Source organism: Nycticebus coucang, chromosome 14 (genome assembly GCF_027406575.1).
Source record: "Nycticebus coucang isolate mNycCou1 chromosome 14, mNycCou1.pri, whole genome shotgun sequence".
Lineage (NCBI taxonomy): Eukaryota > Metazoa > Chordata > Mammalia > Primates > Lorisidae > Nycticebus > Nycticebus coucang.
Genome location: NC_069793.1, coordinates 3,871,481 through 3,888,862, shown reverse-complemented (window position 1 = coordinate 3,888,862; position 17,382 = coordinate 3,871,481). Strand labels below are relative to the sequence as shown.

The window sequence follows — 17,382 nt, the reverse complement described above, 5'->3', positions numbered from 1 at the left end:
GAAGTGAGTATGAAAAAGGTGGTTGCTCTTTATTAATGACAGCTCAAAAGGCTACTCTGAAGGGGAACTATACGGTGGCCATAAAGTTTGCATGCAATAAGTATAATGACTGGGCAGTGCCTGTGGCTCAGAGGGGTGGGGCACCAGCCCCACATGCCGGAGGTGGTGGGTTCAAACCCAGCCCCGGCCAGAAACTGCAAAAAAAAAATAATAATAAATAAGTATTATAATGACACGGCAAAATAATAGTACTAACAAAAACTATGTTTTTATAAGTGGTCCCCATGTACCAAATACTCTAATAACTACTGTGCACAAATTAACATTCAAATCCAACATCTCTATGAGATATTATTATTCTCTCTACAAACAAGGACAATGAAGGACAAAAACAAGTAACTTGCCCAAGTTACAAAGCTAGTAATTACTGGAGCTAGGATTTGAACCCAGGCATGTTGGTTCTAGAGCCAGTAGTCCTAACCACTACCCTATACTACTACATTCATTCTGCTTGGAATGAAACTTGAGCCAGACCAAGTATTTTGAGCCAGTTATCTTGAGACAGCTGGAAGAAACTGTCAAAGGGGACCCAGACAGCTAAAATGGTTCTGGCAGAGAGGAAGGGGAAGTGGTGGGACCAGCTAGCAACTAAAAATCTGTATATCAGAAAACCACGCTTAGTAGATAGACGATTAGCCAAGGATCTTCCGAGGGTGAGAGGCTTCTGACATTTGCTAAGGGACACTATATTTCTAGCTATTCCACTGTTTATTTAATATTCCACCATCCCTAAATTCTAGTTTGTTTGTTTTTTTTGAGACAGAGTCTCACTTTGTTGCCCTGGGTACAGGGCCATGACGTCACAGCTCACAGCAACCTCAAACTCTTCAGCTTAAGTGTTTCTCTTGCCCCGGCCTCCCAAGTAGCTGGGACTACAAGCACCCACCAAAACGCCCGACTATTTTTAGGAGGAGGTCTCGCTCTGGCTCAGGCTGGTCTCAAGATCTGTGAGCTCAGGCAATCCTCCCGCCTTGGCCTTGCACAGGGCTAAAATTACAGGCGTCGCCCACTCTAGCTCTTATTTATTTATTTTTTGAGAATACAGTCTCACTCTGTTACCTGGGCCAGACTACAGCGGCACCGTAACAATGCCCAGGAACCTCAATTTCCTAGGGCTCAAGTGATTGTCCTGCCTCAGTCTCCCCAGTAGCTAGGACTATAGGTATATACTACCACGTCCAGTTAATTTTTCTTTCTTTCTTTTTTTGGTAGAGATGGGGTCTCATTCTTGCTTAGGATGGTCTCAAACTCCTACCTTCAAGTAATCTTCCTGCCTTAACCTCCCTGAGTGCAAGGATTACAGATATGAGCCACTGTACCTAGCCCTAAGTCTAGCTTTTACTTGACAAATTATTTTATTGGTCATTCAGCTATTTGGGCTGAAATAAAACTATTGGTATTTCTAACCAGAGACCATTTTATACCACAAAGTACTCTGAACTCAGTGTATTTATTATGTGTATGGCTTGAGAATTTTATTCATTCTCTGTATTTGTAGTCAGAGCTACATTAAACAAACTTCTACAAAGATGTAATTGCCAATATTTTTATTAACATTGATTTCTTCATCTCCCGATGTTCTCTAAGAAATTAAAGATTCTGATCTATTTTACTCCACTGCTTGGGAGCAATGTTTTAAATACAGTGCCTGTTGCTGGTGATGGTACAGCAAGCCAAATAACAACCAGATTTTCATGTCTCCCATTGAGATTCCCCTTAAAAAAATTGTGGGTTATCTTTTTGTAAAATCATAGATAGCTATATGTATTAAATCTGAATCTTTGTAATATACATCAAATCACCTCTTCAAGGCCATAATGTGCATCTAAACACACACTGAAGGAAGCAGGCTCAGACTCTGGCTCTGCTGCCCCCTAAACACAGTAATGCATACATATCCCCCCAAATCAATTGAACTTTAACATGTTATTGTTCTCATTTTCTTTCTTTGCAAGTTTTTGAAACTCTAACATAACTATAAGGTCACTCTTACGGGCAGATACATAGGGATCACTGTTTATCTCTCCCTACCCCTGAATAAAAAGGCACAGTCTTAGCATGAGGAGATTGCTGGCCAGTAGGGGGCGACAGACATGTAAATAAATTATAGCATTCCAATTCAAAGTGATATGCATTAAGATAGGTAGATACGAATGTTACTGAAGACCAAGAGGAAGAAAAACCAACACAGAGGGATCAGGGAAAGTCCCACATAAGAAGCCACACAGTAGACAATGTTTATTCATTCCGTACAATTTTACTAAACACATATCAAATTCCAAGGACTATGGACGCTCCTCTACAGCAGTGACCTCTTCAGACTTTCTTTGGGTTTCCCCTCACCTAACTGAATTTCTCAGTATCTCTATATTAATAAAATACATATTAAAAACACTCTTCTGAGACAAAGCTTACAAACTTTAGAAAGTTTAATAACTTTATTATACTTCATGAAGGATTTTAATGGGAATACCCACAGCAGTACAAAAACACACACTGTGACTAAACCTTGAGGCCAGATTTTACCTTGTGATCTATGTAAAACTTTTTGCCCCTAAACAGAGCCTGAGTCCAGAGACAAAGGGGAATACGTTTAGTTTTAACATAACTGTTTTAGCCCAGCATGGTGTCTCATATGTATAATCCCAACTCAGTTTCTACAGAGATCAACAGTTTATATACAGAACAGTTCCTGGTTTTTCATTTTTTTTGTTTTTGTAGACATGAGGTCTTATCATCCTACACTCAAGCAATCCTCCCATTTGGCCTCCCAAAATTCTGGGATTACACGCATGAGCCATTGTCCTCAGGAAACAGTTTCCATATATGAAAAACTTAAGCAGAACATGGCAATGCCAATAAGATAATATAAGTCATAAAAGAAATGCACCATCTGGGTGGCGCCTGTGGCTCAGTGAGTAGGGCGCCGGCCCCATATGCCGAGGGTGGTGGGTTCGGACCCAGCCCTGGCCAAACTGCAACAGAAAAATAGCCCGGTGTTGTGGCGGGCGCCTGTAGTCCCAGCTGCTCGGGAGGCTGAGGCAAGAGAATCGCGTAAGCCCAAGAGTTAGAGGCTGCTGTGAGCCGTGTGATGCCACGGCACTCTACTCGAGGGTGGTACAGTGAAACTCTGTCTCTACAAAAAAAAAGAAAAAGAAAAAAAAGAAATGCATCATCTATAGAATTTGGGAATAAGTTTATGCACATTTAAGTTTCTTTTGATTTAAAAATAAATAAGCAGGCTGGGCTCAGTGGCTCATACCTATAATCCTAGCATTCTAGGAGGCCAAGGGGGGTGGATTGCCTGAGCTCACAGGTTCAAGACCAGCCTGAGCCAGAGCAAGACCTCCTCTCTAAAAATAGCTGGGCGTTGTGACGGGCGCCTGTAGTCCCAACTTACTCGGGAGGCTGAGGCAAAAGGATCACTTAAACCCAAGAGTTTGAGAGTTTGAGGTTGCTGTGAGCTGTGACACCATGGCACTCTACCCAGAGCAACAAAGTGAGACTCTTGTCTCAAAAACAAAAAAATAAATAAGAATAAATGAGCATATGGCAAGTCCTGAAAAAAAAAAAAAATTATTATTATTATTTTTTTTTTTCAAAAAGAACGGCCAGGCTGGGCAGCGCCTGTGGCTCAGTGAGTAGGGCGCCGGCCCCATATGCCGAGGGTGGTGGGTTCAAACCCAGCCCCGGCCAAACTGCAACAAAAAAATAGCCAGGCGTTGTGGCGGGCGCCTGTAGTCCCTAGCTGCTCGGGAGGCTGAGGCAAGAGAATCGCGTAAGCCCAAGTGTTAGAGGTTGCTGTGAGCCGTGTGACGCCACGGCACTCTACCCGAGGGCGGTACAGTGAGATTCTGTCTCTAAAAAAAAAAAAAAAAAAAAAGAACGGCCAGGCTTGGCACCTATAGCTCAGTGTCTAGGCACCAGCCACATACATTGAGGGTGGTGGGTTCAAACCCGGCCCAAGACTGCCAAACAATGACAACTACAACAAAAAACCACCCGGGTGTTGTGGCGGGTGCATGCAGTCCCAGCTACTTGGAAGGCTGATGCAAGAGAACCGCTTAAGCCCAAGAGTATGAGGTTGCTGTGAGCTGTGATGCTACTGCACTCTACCCAGGGTGACAAAGTGAGACTCTGTCTCAAAAACATAAATAAATAAAAATAAAAAGAAGGGCTAGGCATAGTAGCAAACACCTACAATCCCAGCATTTTGGGAAGTCAATGTTGGAGAACTGTTTCAGTCCAGGAGTTTGAGATCAATCTAGGCAATACAGCAAGGTCTCATCTCTACAAAAAGTGTTTAAAAATCAGCTGGGCATAGTGGTGTTCACCTGTAATCACAGTTACTTGGGAGGCTGAGACAGAAGGATCACTTGAAACCAGTAGTTCAGGGTTTACAGCTAGCTATGATCATGCCACTATACTCTAGCCTGGGCAACAGAGCAAGACACTATCTTGAAAAATAAATAAAAATAAAAAGACAGGTATGAAAGCAGAATGCTCAAGAGAAGAGGAATATGCAAAACAAAGTGAACTTTCCCCTAAGAGTTGCCCTCAGCACTAGTGCCAAATAGCTACTATATCCAAAATGATTCTAAAATCCCCTAAAAGAGCCAGGATATATTCACCCTGACCACAAATATACCCTTCACAAAACCAACTGGCCAAAAAATGAGTTAAAGTGCTAAAATCTCTCCCACCACACCATTGCCTGGTGTTTTTTTTGTTGTTGTTTGTTTTTTTGAGACAGAGTCTCACTTTATTGCTCTGGGTAGAGTGCTGTGGCTCTACAGCCACAGCAACCTCAAACTCTTGGGCTTACTCGATTTTCCTGCCTCACCCTCCTGAGTAGCTGGGACTACAGATGCCCACCACAACGCCCGGGTATTTTTTTGCTGTATTGTCATTGTTATTTAGCAGGCCTGGGCTGGGTTTGAAACTGCTAGCCCCAGTGTATTTGGCTGGCGCCCTAACCACTGAGCATGGGCACCAAGCCCATTGTCTGATTTTCTATGTACCATTTGGTAAGAACAACTGGTCAGTGTGCTTGCTGCACATTTAACCAAGATACACCACAATTCTCAAAAAAAGAAAAAAATTGCCCTCTGAAATTCAAGACGAGGATAAGGCATCTCAACACCAGCTTGAAGTGACGTAATTCAAGTGTAGATGTTTTACCTACAGGACATTCTGTTACCTCAAAGATTTTTACTAGAATACACTCTTCTCGTTGGGTAACTACAAGACAATAGTTCATAATATTAAACCTTCTATCAACATGCAATGTTCTTATCAATTAAACCATCAGAGAAATTGGAAGTAAGTAGCAGTATTTGTCAATGTCCAGGCCATACATTGGGGTTATATTTTCTGAGTAACTGTGAAGTAAAATGTGTAATTCTTCACTCTTTCATCTCACTCTTTCAAATCTTCGCTTCCTTTTTGTAGCCCCAGAACTTTATGAAGACTTAACACTCTTATACAGTAGGACCTCTGTAAGTTGACCATCCGAAGGATAATACAAACTGGTCAAACGTGGTCAAAATAAGGAAGTAGGCCTGCTGTACTGATATGTCCATGTGGTGCATGTCTGCTCTATGAAAATCAGGTCAACTTAAGGAGGTGGTCAATGTAGTCAACTATAGAGGTTCTACTGTATTTGAAATTTAAAAATTAGTTTGAACTAAATGAAATCATAACTCAAAAGGAAAGTAACCTGTTTGCTTTTTCTAATTATGTAACTTCTAGAGCAGAAAAGGAGATTTTAGAAGGCCTAGTCACTAAGAAATCATCTTTAAAGCATCCCACAACACACAAACATCATCTACCAAAAATGGAAACCATAATGATAACTCAGAAATATTCGGTTTCTCCCTCACGTCAGCCAATTTCTTTCTTTCTTTTTTTTTTTTTATTTTTAATTTTTTTTTTTGTAGAGACAGAGTCTCACTTTATGGCCCTCTGTAGAGTGCCGTGGCCTCACACAGCTCACAGCAACCTCCAACTCCTGGGCCTAAGCAACTCTCCTGCCTCAGCCTCCCATGCAGCTGGGACTACAGGCACCCGCCACAACGCCCGGCTATTTTTTGGTTGCAGTTTGGCCGGGGCCGGGTTTGAACCCGCCACCCTCGATATATGGGGCCGGCGCCTTACCAACTGAGCCACAGGCGCCGCCCCACGTCAGCCAATTTCTTAACTTTATTTTCATTAGCTAATCAAACAATCACTGAGAATCAAATGCTCCCTGAACACTTTTGTTTACTGCCTTATTTGTTTCTATAGCAACAGACACCCAGAACACAGAAACAAAGATAACGCCTAGTTTTTCCACCATCATCTGTAACTGACGCAATGGTAAGTCATTAGTACGATACATGGCACAGGCCATGCCAATTTAGATCCTAGAAGGTAAGGATTAATTATTTGTTACATAAGGACAATATACAGAAAAACAGCCCCATAAGTTTACTTTGAATCTAAAGGGGAAATATGAATGACCTTTCTTTTTGCCAGATGAGAAAGGTATCATGAACCTGAAAGGACAGCTTGTCCTGAAAAACACTAACTCTAGACATTTGCTCAGTAAATGATATAAACCATGAAATGGTGTCACGCATGCTATTTCTCCCGAGTCTTTAAGTGAGTTTAGGTAGACACAAGCAGACACTCAAAACCAGAAGATATTATATATAAATGCACCTATTTCCAGTGTTGATATACTGCTCTTATAATTTCCTCCATGGTACTTCTCTCTGGAGCTATGATTAATGTTCTGATTCACAAAGGTCAACCTCTTCATCAACATGTGACCTCTTTTACAAACTACCACACTTGAGATTTATGAAACTTTACATTCAATGGTAGAAGTTTTAGGGAACTGGCCTAAGACCAAGAGCTTGTGCTCTAAATTACTCCCCACAAACACATACACTCCTCCTCCCACCATCACCACTACATTTCTGTCCTGGCAAGACTGCTTGCCTTCTAACTCTGCAGTCACCCCATCTGTGCCAACTGAAGTTAAATCATAGAAAACCATGTCTTTATAAGAATGTAACTCTAAGAGTGTGGTAAGCTGACTCACATCATTAAAAAGTCCAATAGATTGGTGAGTTCTCACATAACAGGTACAATGTAGGGGCATATGGGATGAGGGTGAGGGGCACAACTACAACAGGGACCTCACCTAACAAATGCAAATGTTATAACCTAATCATTTCTACCCTCATATTGATCTGAAAAAAATAAAAAGCCCAATAGGAAAGCAATACTTAATAGTTACCTTAAGCCACCCGAGAAACTAAAAATTGAAGTTAATGATCACATATTTGCTAAATTTCTTTAGACTTAAGTATCACACCTAAAATCACCTTCAATCAAGCTAAAATTCCTATATCTGTAATAAAAAATTCACTTTTAGTGATGACCCTTTTTATTATGTTTAACTACATAATGAGAAGATAAAAGGATTAAAGTAAGAAGTAGGGCTGGGCCAGATGCAGTGGCTCATGCCTGTAATCCTAGCACTCTGGGAGGCTGAGGTGGGAAGAACGTTTGAGGTCAGGGTTGAGAGACCAGCCTGAGCAAGAGTGAGACCCAGTATCTACAAAAAAATAGAAAAATTAGCCAGGCACAGCTACTTGGAAGTCTCAGGCAGGATGATCACTTGACTCCAGGAGTTTGAGGTGACCTATGATAATGCCAATGCACCCTAGCCTGGGCAACAGAGAAGAGACTGTCTTAAAAAAAAAAAAAAAAGAAAGAAAAAGAAAAAGAAAAGTGGGTCTGGGTGTAGGTACAGCCACTTTGAGCTTTAAATTCCCTAAACTTTCATTCTTTCATGTGAAGAGGTTTAAATGAGGTGCAATGAGAGAAACTTTGGTAAGAAGTAAGCCAATTATGTTAGAATTTCTTTTTTTTTTTTTTTTTGTAGAGACAGAGTCTCACTTTATGGTCCTCGGTAGAGTGCCATGGCATCACACAGCTCATAGCAACCTCCAACTCCTGGGCTTAAGCGATTCTCTTGCCTCAGCCTCCCAAGTAGCTGGGACTACAGGCACCCGCCACAACACCTGGCTATTTTTTTATTGCAGTTTGGCCGGGGCCGGGTTTGAACCCGTCACCCTCCGTATATGGGGCCGGTGCCCTACAGACTGAGCCACAGGTGCCGCCCTATGTTAGAATTTCATACAGCTAAGAGAAACAGACTTACCAAAGAAACTGAAATGATTTAATAAATTTTAGTTTATCCACCATCATATTTCTTAGGGAGCCTGTTCAGTAGTGGAAGGAAGTTCCTAAGAGAGGCAAAGTAAAGAATCAGAACAGGGACATAAACAGCTCTTTCCCCACCATCTTCTTCATGGGGAGTCTAAGCCTCTGTGTCCCCTGGCCTCTGTACTAGGACACACATGTCTTGAGTACTTATAACAGCCTGACTACCATCCAAAACAGAACAGAAAAAATAGAAAAGAGATGTTATTTTCAAGAACCTCCTTATTTGTTTGAAAAATAAAACACACTTAACTAAGAAAAGTTCTAGGGGCATGGGCAAGGGCAGAATGAAAACAAGAACTTAATCCACTTTTATACAGGTTAATGCTGCTCAGAAATGTTACAGCTAGATGTTACCACATCTACTATTACAACAGTTAACATGAATCCTATGCACTAGTCTTTTCAAGCCCATTTACTACAACAACCTTATGTGGTAAAATTGTAAAACAATTTTAGTTATAAAGAAAAAATCAAAAACATTAAGTGACTTGAGCCAAAATGACTTAACAAGTAGCCAAAGTGGGGTTCAAACTCTAGTCTAGCTTAAGAAGTCTACATTCTTTTTTTTTGTTTTTCTTTGTTTTTTTTGGAAGAAGTCTACATTCTTAACCTCTACACCAGAAGTTCTCAAAGTTTTTGGTTTTCTTATACACTTCACATTTACTGAGGATCTCAAAGCTTTTATTTATATGGGTTGTATGTATCAGTATTTGATGAACTCAAATTAAAACTGGGAAATTCTCTAAATATTTGTGAAAAGGCAACAAATTGTACTTCTTGTATTTTCACAGAAGCTCAAAGAAAACTTCAGAATTTCAAAATAATGAATACTGGAGTATAGTGAGGTTACAGATTACAGGAGGTATAACCAAACATAGCTACTAAAAACATATTGAGTACCAAAAACTGAGTTAATCTCTGAAAAAGTACACATTTATACACTAAATCTACCACCTTAGGAAATTCTAGAAAATACAGAACACCACAAACACATTCCATTGTGTCTGAGAGTATTATCATCACACATCATATAGTTAACTCTGTAAAGTTCCACTAAACTTCTGGAAAGTCTCCACTTATTAAAGAATGAGAGGGAAAAAGCCAAATAACAGTATTACTATGAAAACAGTTTTGACCTCACAGACCCCCTTATAAAAGACTCTTTGGGTATAACCGTGGATCATATGCTGAGAACCATTGTTCTAGATCAGATCTTATTTAAAACATGGCTTATAAAAGTCAATTACATCATAATAGTATGTACTTTTCAAATGATAATAGGGGCTGGGTACAGTGGCTCATGTATATAATCCTAGTACTCTGAGAGGCTGAGGTGGGTGGATCAACTGAGTTCACTGGGTACAAGACCAGCCTGAGCCTTGTTTTAGAGCCTTGTCTCTAAAAACAGCCAGGTGCTGTGGCTAAATGAGTAGTGCAACGGCCCCATGTACCGAGGGTGGTGGGTTCAAACCCGGCCCCGGAAAAATTGCAATGAAAAAAATAGCCAGACACTGTGGCAGGTGCCTGTAGTCCCAGCTGCTCGGGAGGCTGAGGCAAGAGAATCATCTAAGCCCAAGAACTGGGTGTTGCTGTGACCTGTGACACCACAGCATTCTACCAAGGGCAACATAGTGAGAATATGTCCCCAAAGAAAAAAGAAAATGAAATAAGTCACGGACTCAGAAAAAGTATTTGCAGCACATAAATCTAATGAACTCATATCCAGAATATGAACAGAACTACAAATCAACAATGTAAAAGATGAACAGATAAACAAACAAAAAAAAAAAAAAGGGAAGGGAAAGGCTTGAACACATACTTTATTAAAGAAGATCTACAAATGACCTAATAAGAAGGTGAAAAGGGGCTTAATTTAACAACATATCTCAGCCATCAGAGAGAATACAAATTAAAATCATGAGATACCACTTTACACTAACTAGAGGGCTAATATCAAGGCAAGGAACAAAGAGCAAGTGCAACTCTCATCTTAAACTGCTGAAGGAGTGTAAGATGGTTAAATACTTTGGCAATTTCTTTAAAAATTATGCATGCATTTACCTTATAATTTAACAATTACTTCTTTGCATTTTCTCAAGATGAATAAAAATATGTCCACATCAAGACCTGTGCAGGAATATTTATTACAGCCCATATGCACAACGGAATATATCCAGCAATAAAAATGAACTATGGAAAATACTTCAATGCATAAAAAAAAACTGGAATGAATATGCTAAAACAGTAACAATTAGCCCAGGCATGGTGACTCACACCTGTAAACCTACCACTCTGGATTGCTTGAGCTCAGGAGTTCAAGACCAGCCTTAGCAAAAGTGAGACCCCCCTGTCTAAAAATAGCGAAGTGTTGTGGCAAGCACCTGTAGTCCCAGCTACTTGGGAGAATCTCTTGAGCCCAACAGTTTGAGGTTGCTGTGAGCTATGATGACACAGCACTCTACAGAGGGCAACCAAGTAAGACTCTGCCTCAAAAAAAGAAAAGAAATTTCTTGTTTTTAGAAACTATACAGAGACTATTTCACACCTAATCCAGTGCTCCTAATTTAAAGTCTTGTGGCAAAGATCTATCAGATGCTTGTGAAATGAACAGATTTCACTTTGAATGGACATATGCCAGCTTGCTATTCTATTCCTACTAGAGCTTTAGCAGAAACCAATGAACTTGATTAATATGGGTAAGCATTCATACATCCTTCAAATGATTATCACAACAGAACAAGATTGAGAAATTTTAGCCAATAGTTCTGCTTTAATATAGGTCTTAAAATGAAGTCTTCCCAAGTTAAGATGATGTAGCTAGGTGGTTAGAAAATTCTTTTTGAGACAGAGTCTTACTTTGTTGCCCTTGGTAGAGTACCATGGCATCACAGCTCATAGCAACCTCAAACTCTTGGGCTTAAGTCATTCTCTTGCCTCAGCCTCCCCAGTAGCTAGGACTACAGGCACCCACCACAACACCCAGCTATTTTTTTGTTGTAGTTATTGTTCTTTAGCAGGACGGGCTGGATTTGAACCCACCAGCTCCATTATATGTGCCCTAGCTGATGAGCCACAGGCGCCGAGCCAGAAAATTCCTTATCTATAAAAAATGAGAAAAGGCTATTTTTACAGAAGACAGGCTAAGAAGCTGAGACCACCAATCACTTGACAGCCAACCGTGGTGCTTGAAACTCCTTTTCTACTTTTACCTAGTGAGGTTCCTTGGTTCATTGTTGCTGAGAGCCCCTCAAAATTCCAATTTGACTTAGGATGGCACAAATTTTAACAGAGGCTTTCCTGAATGTGCTGTTCCAATGGCTACATAGATTCCATACAAGAGAAAGTCAAGAGATACAATTTATTTAGAATTGTAAAAACTTTTTTTTTTTTGGTTTTTGGCCGGGGCTGGGTTTGAACCCGCCACCTCCGGCATATGGGACCGGCGCCCTACTCCTTGAGCCTCAGGCGCCGCCTGAACTATAAAAACTTTTAACAAAGCTTCTCTACAGAATTTTTAAAATAGGGCGGTGCCTGTGGCTCAAGGAGTAGGGCGCCGGTCCCATATGCCGGAGGTGGCGGGTTCAAACCCAGCCCCAGCCAAAAACCACAAAAAAAAAACAAAACAGAATTTTTAAAATACAGAATCTGGTGCTCACTTTGGCAGCACATATGCTAAAATTAGAACAATATATGGAAATTAGTATGGCCCCTGCACAAGGATGACATGCAAATTTGTAAAGTGTTTCATAATTTTCAACACTATTCACAACAGCAAAAATACTGTCCCCATCATAGATGAATGGATAAAGAAAATTTGGTATATATACACAATGGAACACTATTTGGCCACATAAAAGAATGAAATCATGTCATTTGCAGCAAAATGGAAGGAACTACAGATCATTATGTTAAGTGAAGTAAGTCGGGCACAGAAAGAAAAATATCACACATTCTCACTCATGAAGTAGGAGTTAAAAGAGTGGTTTTCATAGAAGTATAGAGTAGAATGATAGAGTTGGGGTGAAGTAAACACAGGTTGGTTAATGAGTACAAACATACAGTTCGATAGAAAGAATAAATTCTGCCTCAGCTCAAGTGCCTAAGGCGCCAGCCACATACACCTAGGCTGGCAGGTTCAAATCCAGCCCGGGCCTGCCAAACAACAATGACAGCTGCAACCAAAAAATAGCCGGGCATTGTGACAGGCGCCTGTAATCCCAGCTACTTGGGAGGCAGAGGCAGGAGAATTGCTTGAGCCCAAGAATTAGAGGTTGCTGTGAGCTGTGATGCCATAGTACTCTACCCAAGGTGACAGCTTGAGGCTCTGTCTCAAAAAAAAAAAAAAAAAGAAAGAAAGAAAGAAAAAAATCTAACATTCAATAGCAGAGTAGGGTGGCCAGGTATTCTGGTTCACACCTGTAATCCTAGTACTCTGGGAGGCTGAGGCGGGTGGATTGCCTAAGCTCACGAGTTTGAGACTAGCCAGAGTAAAAGTGACACCCCCGTCTCTACCAAAAATAGAAAAACTGGGGCGGCGCCTGTGGCTCAAGGAGTACAGCGCCAGCCCCATATGCCGGAGGTAGCGGGTTCAAACCCAGCCCTGGCCAAAAACTGCAAAAAAAAAAAAAAAAAAATATATATATATATATATATATATACATATTTATTTTATTTTATTTTTTCTACAAATTAAAAAAAAAAAGAAAGAAAGAAAAGCTGACTGTAGCTCAAGCAGCTAGGGCACAGCCATATACACCAGAGCTGGAGGATTCGATCCAGTCCAGACCTGCCAAACAACAATGACAACTGCAACAATCAAAAAATAGCCAGGCATTGTGGCAGGCACCTAAAGTCCAGCTACTTGGGAGGCTGAGGCAAGAGAATTGCTTAAACCCAAAAGTTTGAGCTTGCTGTGAGCTGTGATGCCACAGCTCTCTACCCACCCAGGGCGACAGCTTAAGACTGTCTCAAAAAATAAAAATAGAAAAACTGAAGCAAGAGGATCACTTGAGTAGGAGGTTGCTGTGAGCTATGATGTCACTGCACTCTACCCAGGGCAACAGCTTGAGACTCCATCTCAAAAAAATAAACAAATTAGTAACAATAAAAAATAGCCAGGCATTGTGGCAGGCACCTGTAGTCCCAGCTACTTGGGAGGAGGATGAGGTAAGAGGATCACCTAAGAGTTTGAGATTGCTGTGAACTATGATGCCACTGCACTTTACACAGGGCAACAGCTTGAGACTCTGTCTCAAAAAATAAGTAAGTAAAAGTAAAAATAGCTGGGCAGTGTGGCAGATGCCTGTAGTCCCAGCTACTTGGAAGGCTGAGGCAAGAGGATCACCCAAGAGTCTGAGATTGCTGTGAGCTATGACGCTATAGCACTCTACCGAGGATGACCAAGTGAAACTGTCTCAAAAAAAAAAAAAAAAAAAGAAAGAAATAGAGTAGGGTGACTGTCGTTGTTAACAAAAATGTACTGTAGATGATAGTACAAGGTCCAGTAAAGGGGGGGAAATGTGTATTTCAAAATTGCTCTAAGAGGATTTGAAATATTTCTCACACAGAGAAATGATAAATACTCAAAGTAATCGACACCCCCAAATACCGACTTGATCATTATTACAGTTTATACATGTAACAAAATATCACATGTACCCCATAAATATGTACCAATGCTATATATTAAAAATAAGATAAACCAGGTAAGGTGGTTTACACCTGTAATCCTAACATTCTGGGAGGCCAAGGCACGTGTAGATTGCTTAAGCTCCGCAGTTCAAAACCAGCCTGAGCAAAAATGAAACCTCGTCCCTCCTAAAAATAGAAAAACTAGCTGGGCACTGTGGCAGGCACCTGAAGTCCCAATTACTCAGGAGGCTGCGGCAAAAGGAACTCTTGAGCCCAAGAGTTGCTGTGAGCTATGATGCCACAGCACTCTACCCAGGGCGACAGAGAAAATAAGATAAAAATATATCTTATATATCCCCACAAAAATACGATAAAATAATCTGAAAGAATTTTAGAACATAAGAAGAAATGGTTAAAAATAAGGGCAGAAATAAATAGATTTATTCAGATGCCTGTGTTTCCCGCAGTACAATGTTTGGGACAGTTCCTGGTATTTTCATAAATGATATAGAAAACATGGAGTGACATTCTGAACAGAGGAGTTTAAACTGAGAAAGAGCTCACAAAGCCAAGTAAATAAGTAGTATACTATTAGCCATTGACCTGAGCAAACGTGTACAGAAAGGCCTAGAAAAAATTAAGAAATCGGGTGGCGCCTGTGGCTCAAAGGGGTAGGGTGCCAGCCCCATATATGTCGGAGGTGGTGGGTTCAAACCCAGCCCCGGCCCAAAAAATAAATAAATAAATAAATAAGAAATCCATATAAGTAATTAAAATATAATGATTTCTAAACTAGTTCTATCTAATAAAAAGTGATCCAAATCTTTACTGACACCTCATCACATTAACCGAGAAATTTGGTAGGGTTCTTCATAAAGTAGACTCAATAAATAACTGGTAAGGCTGGGCACGGTGGCTCATGCCAATAATCCTAACACTCTGGGAGGCTGACGCTGATGGATAGCTTGAGCTCACGAGTTCAAGACCAGCCTCAGCGAAAAGCAAGACCCCCCCCCACCTCTACTAAAAATAGAAAAATTGAGGCAAGAGGATCGCTTGAGCCCAGGTGTTGGAGGTTGCTGTGAGCTATGATGCCATGGCACTCTACCCAGGGCAACAGCTTGAGACTGTCTCAAAAATAAATAAATAGGCTCGGCATCCGTAGCACAGTGATTAGGCGCTAGCCACATACACCAAGGCTGGCAGGTTAGAAACTGGCCCGGGCCAGCTAAACAACGATAACTGCAACAAAAAATAGTCGAGCATTCTGGCAGGGGCCTGCTGTCCCAGCTACTTGGGAGGCTGAGGCAAGAGAATCGCTTAAGCCCAAGAGTTTGAGGTTGCTGTAGGCTGTGATGCCATGGCACTTTACGAAGGGTGACAGAGTGAGAATCTGTCTCAAAATAAATAAATAAAGTGAATTAAATGTTACTAGAAACATAAAGGTTAATATAAGTAAATCAAAAGCTGCCAAGTATACTGGCTCATGCTTGTATACTGGCTCATGCTTATATTACCAGCACCTTGGGAAGCCAAGGTAGGAGGATCTCTTGAGGCCAGGAATTTAAGACTAGCCTGGGCAACATAGTGAGACCTCATCTTTACAAAAAATAAAAAAATTAGCTGTGTATGTAGGCTGATCACCGTGGCTCATGGCTATAGTCCTAGCACTATGGGAGGCCAAGGTAAGGGGACTGCTTGAGTCCAGAAGTCCAAGACCACTCTGAACAAGAACAAGACCAAGACCCTGGCTCTACCAAGAAAAGGAAAAGTAGCTGGGCACAGAGGTAAATGTCTGTTACCCCAGCTGAGGAGGCTGAGCCAGGAGGATCGCTTAAGCCTGGGAACTTGAGGTTGCAGTGAGCTATGACAACACCACTGCACTCTAATCCAGGCAATAAGTTAAGACCCTGTATCTGTAGAAAAATAAATAAATAAGTACATGTAAATAAAAAAAATTAGCTGGGTATGGTAGCATGCACCTGTAGTCCCAGCTACTTGGGAGGCTTGTGGCAGCCAAGGAGTTTGAGGTTGCAATGAGCCATGACCATACCATTGTATTCTATCCTGGGTGACAAAGCAAGACTGCCTGAAAAAAATATATAATACTCAATATATATTGGTAATATACAAATATATAATGTTCAACATATATTGGTAACAAAAGATGAATACATGTCACGGTAGGCATCTCTTGTAATTAAAGAGGTCAAACATGACTGGAGTATCACAATTTTAATAGTTTTTTCCTTTCCTAAAACTGATAGGAAACCAGTATCAGGGACAATGTCTCCCCATCACCAACTGCATCAGGTACAAACAACTCAACATGACTCACGCCCTTCAGAGTGCTTCTCAGATCCACTCCTCTTATTATGTTCCAATAACACTGAACTATACAGGCAATGCTGTTTTGAACTTGTGGTGCTGTTTCATACTTCTTTGCCTTTGAACATGCTAATTCCTTTGCTTAGAATTTCCATCCTCATCCCCTAGCCTGCTTGGGCAATCATTAATGTTCAATACCCAACTCAGCAGTTACCTCCTCATAGAAGACTTTCTGCACTTCTCAGTCACTCTCCTTTTTCTTGCCTCTTTACTTACTAAATTTCATTCATCACAATATAGCAAAATTAGTTGATTATATGACTATGAGGATAAAAGGTAAGACATTCATTTTATTATACCCAGCACATTCATTAAACACCAAGAGTATACCCAAGTGTGTTTGGTGAATAAATGAATGAATGAGCAAAAGATAAAAAAGAACAAAGCTTCTGAACCTATAACAATTCTTATAATTTTGGTAACCACATTAAGAAATAGTTGGCTCGGTGCCATAGCTCAGTGGTTAGGGCACCAACCACATACACCAGGGCTGGGGGGTTCAAACCCAGCCAGGGCCTGATGAACAAGAATAACAACTAGAACAAAAAAAATAGCCAGCATTGTGGTAGGCGCCACAGCACTCTACCAAGGGCAACACAGTGAAACTCTGTCTCAAAAACTAAAACAAATAAAAAAAAAAAGAAATAGTTAATAGCCAGAAAAGGCTCGGAGAGAAAGGCAATCATAATAATTAAAGAAAAAAAAAAAAAGAGAGAAGAGAGAGAGAGAAGCAACTTACATGTAAGACTAAAGAAAATGGGGCAGCGCCTGTGGCTCAGTGAGTAGGGCGCCGGCTCCATATACTGAGGGTGGAGGGTGGCAGGTTCAAACCCAGCCCCAGCCAAACTGCAACAAAAAAATAGCCGGGCGTTGTGGCAGGTGCCTGTAGTTCCAGCTGCTCGGGAGGCTGAGGCAGGAGAATCGCATAAGCCCAAGAGCTGGAGGTTGCTGTGAGTCCTGTGATGTCATGGCACTCTACTGAGGGCGGTAAAGTGAGACTCTGTCTCTCCAAAAAAAAAAAAA

General features: G+C 41.0%; 1 protein-coding gene and 1 non-coding gene across 5 annotated transcripts in view; one reads left to right on the top strand and one right to left on the bottom strand.

The window, feature by feature from the left end:
- Positions 1-17,382, bottom strand: part of KDM2A (lysine demethylase 2A) — a 138,972-nt gene that overhangs the window by 89,120 nt on the left and 32,470 nt on the right. The window lies entirely within an intron of this gene.
- LOC128566149 (U6 spliceosomal RNA) lies at positions 11,989-12,094 on the top strand. Its single transcript, XR_008374445.1, has one exon. It is a non-coding gene; the product is annotated as a U6 spliceosomal RNA (small nuclear RNA).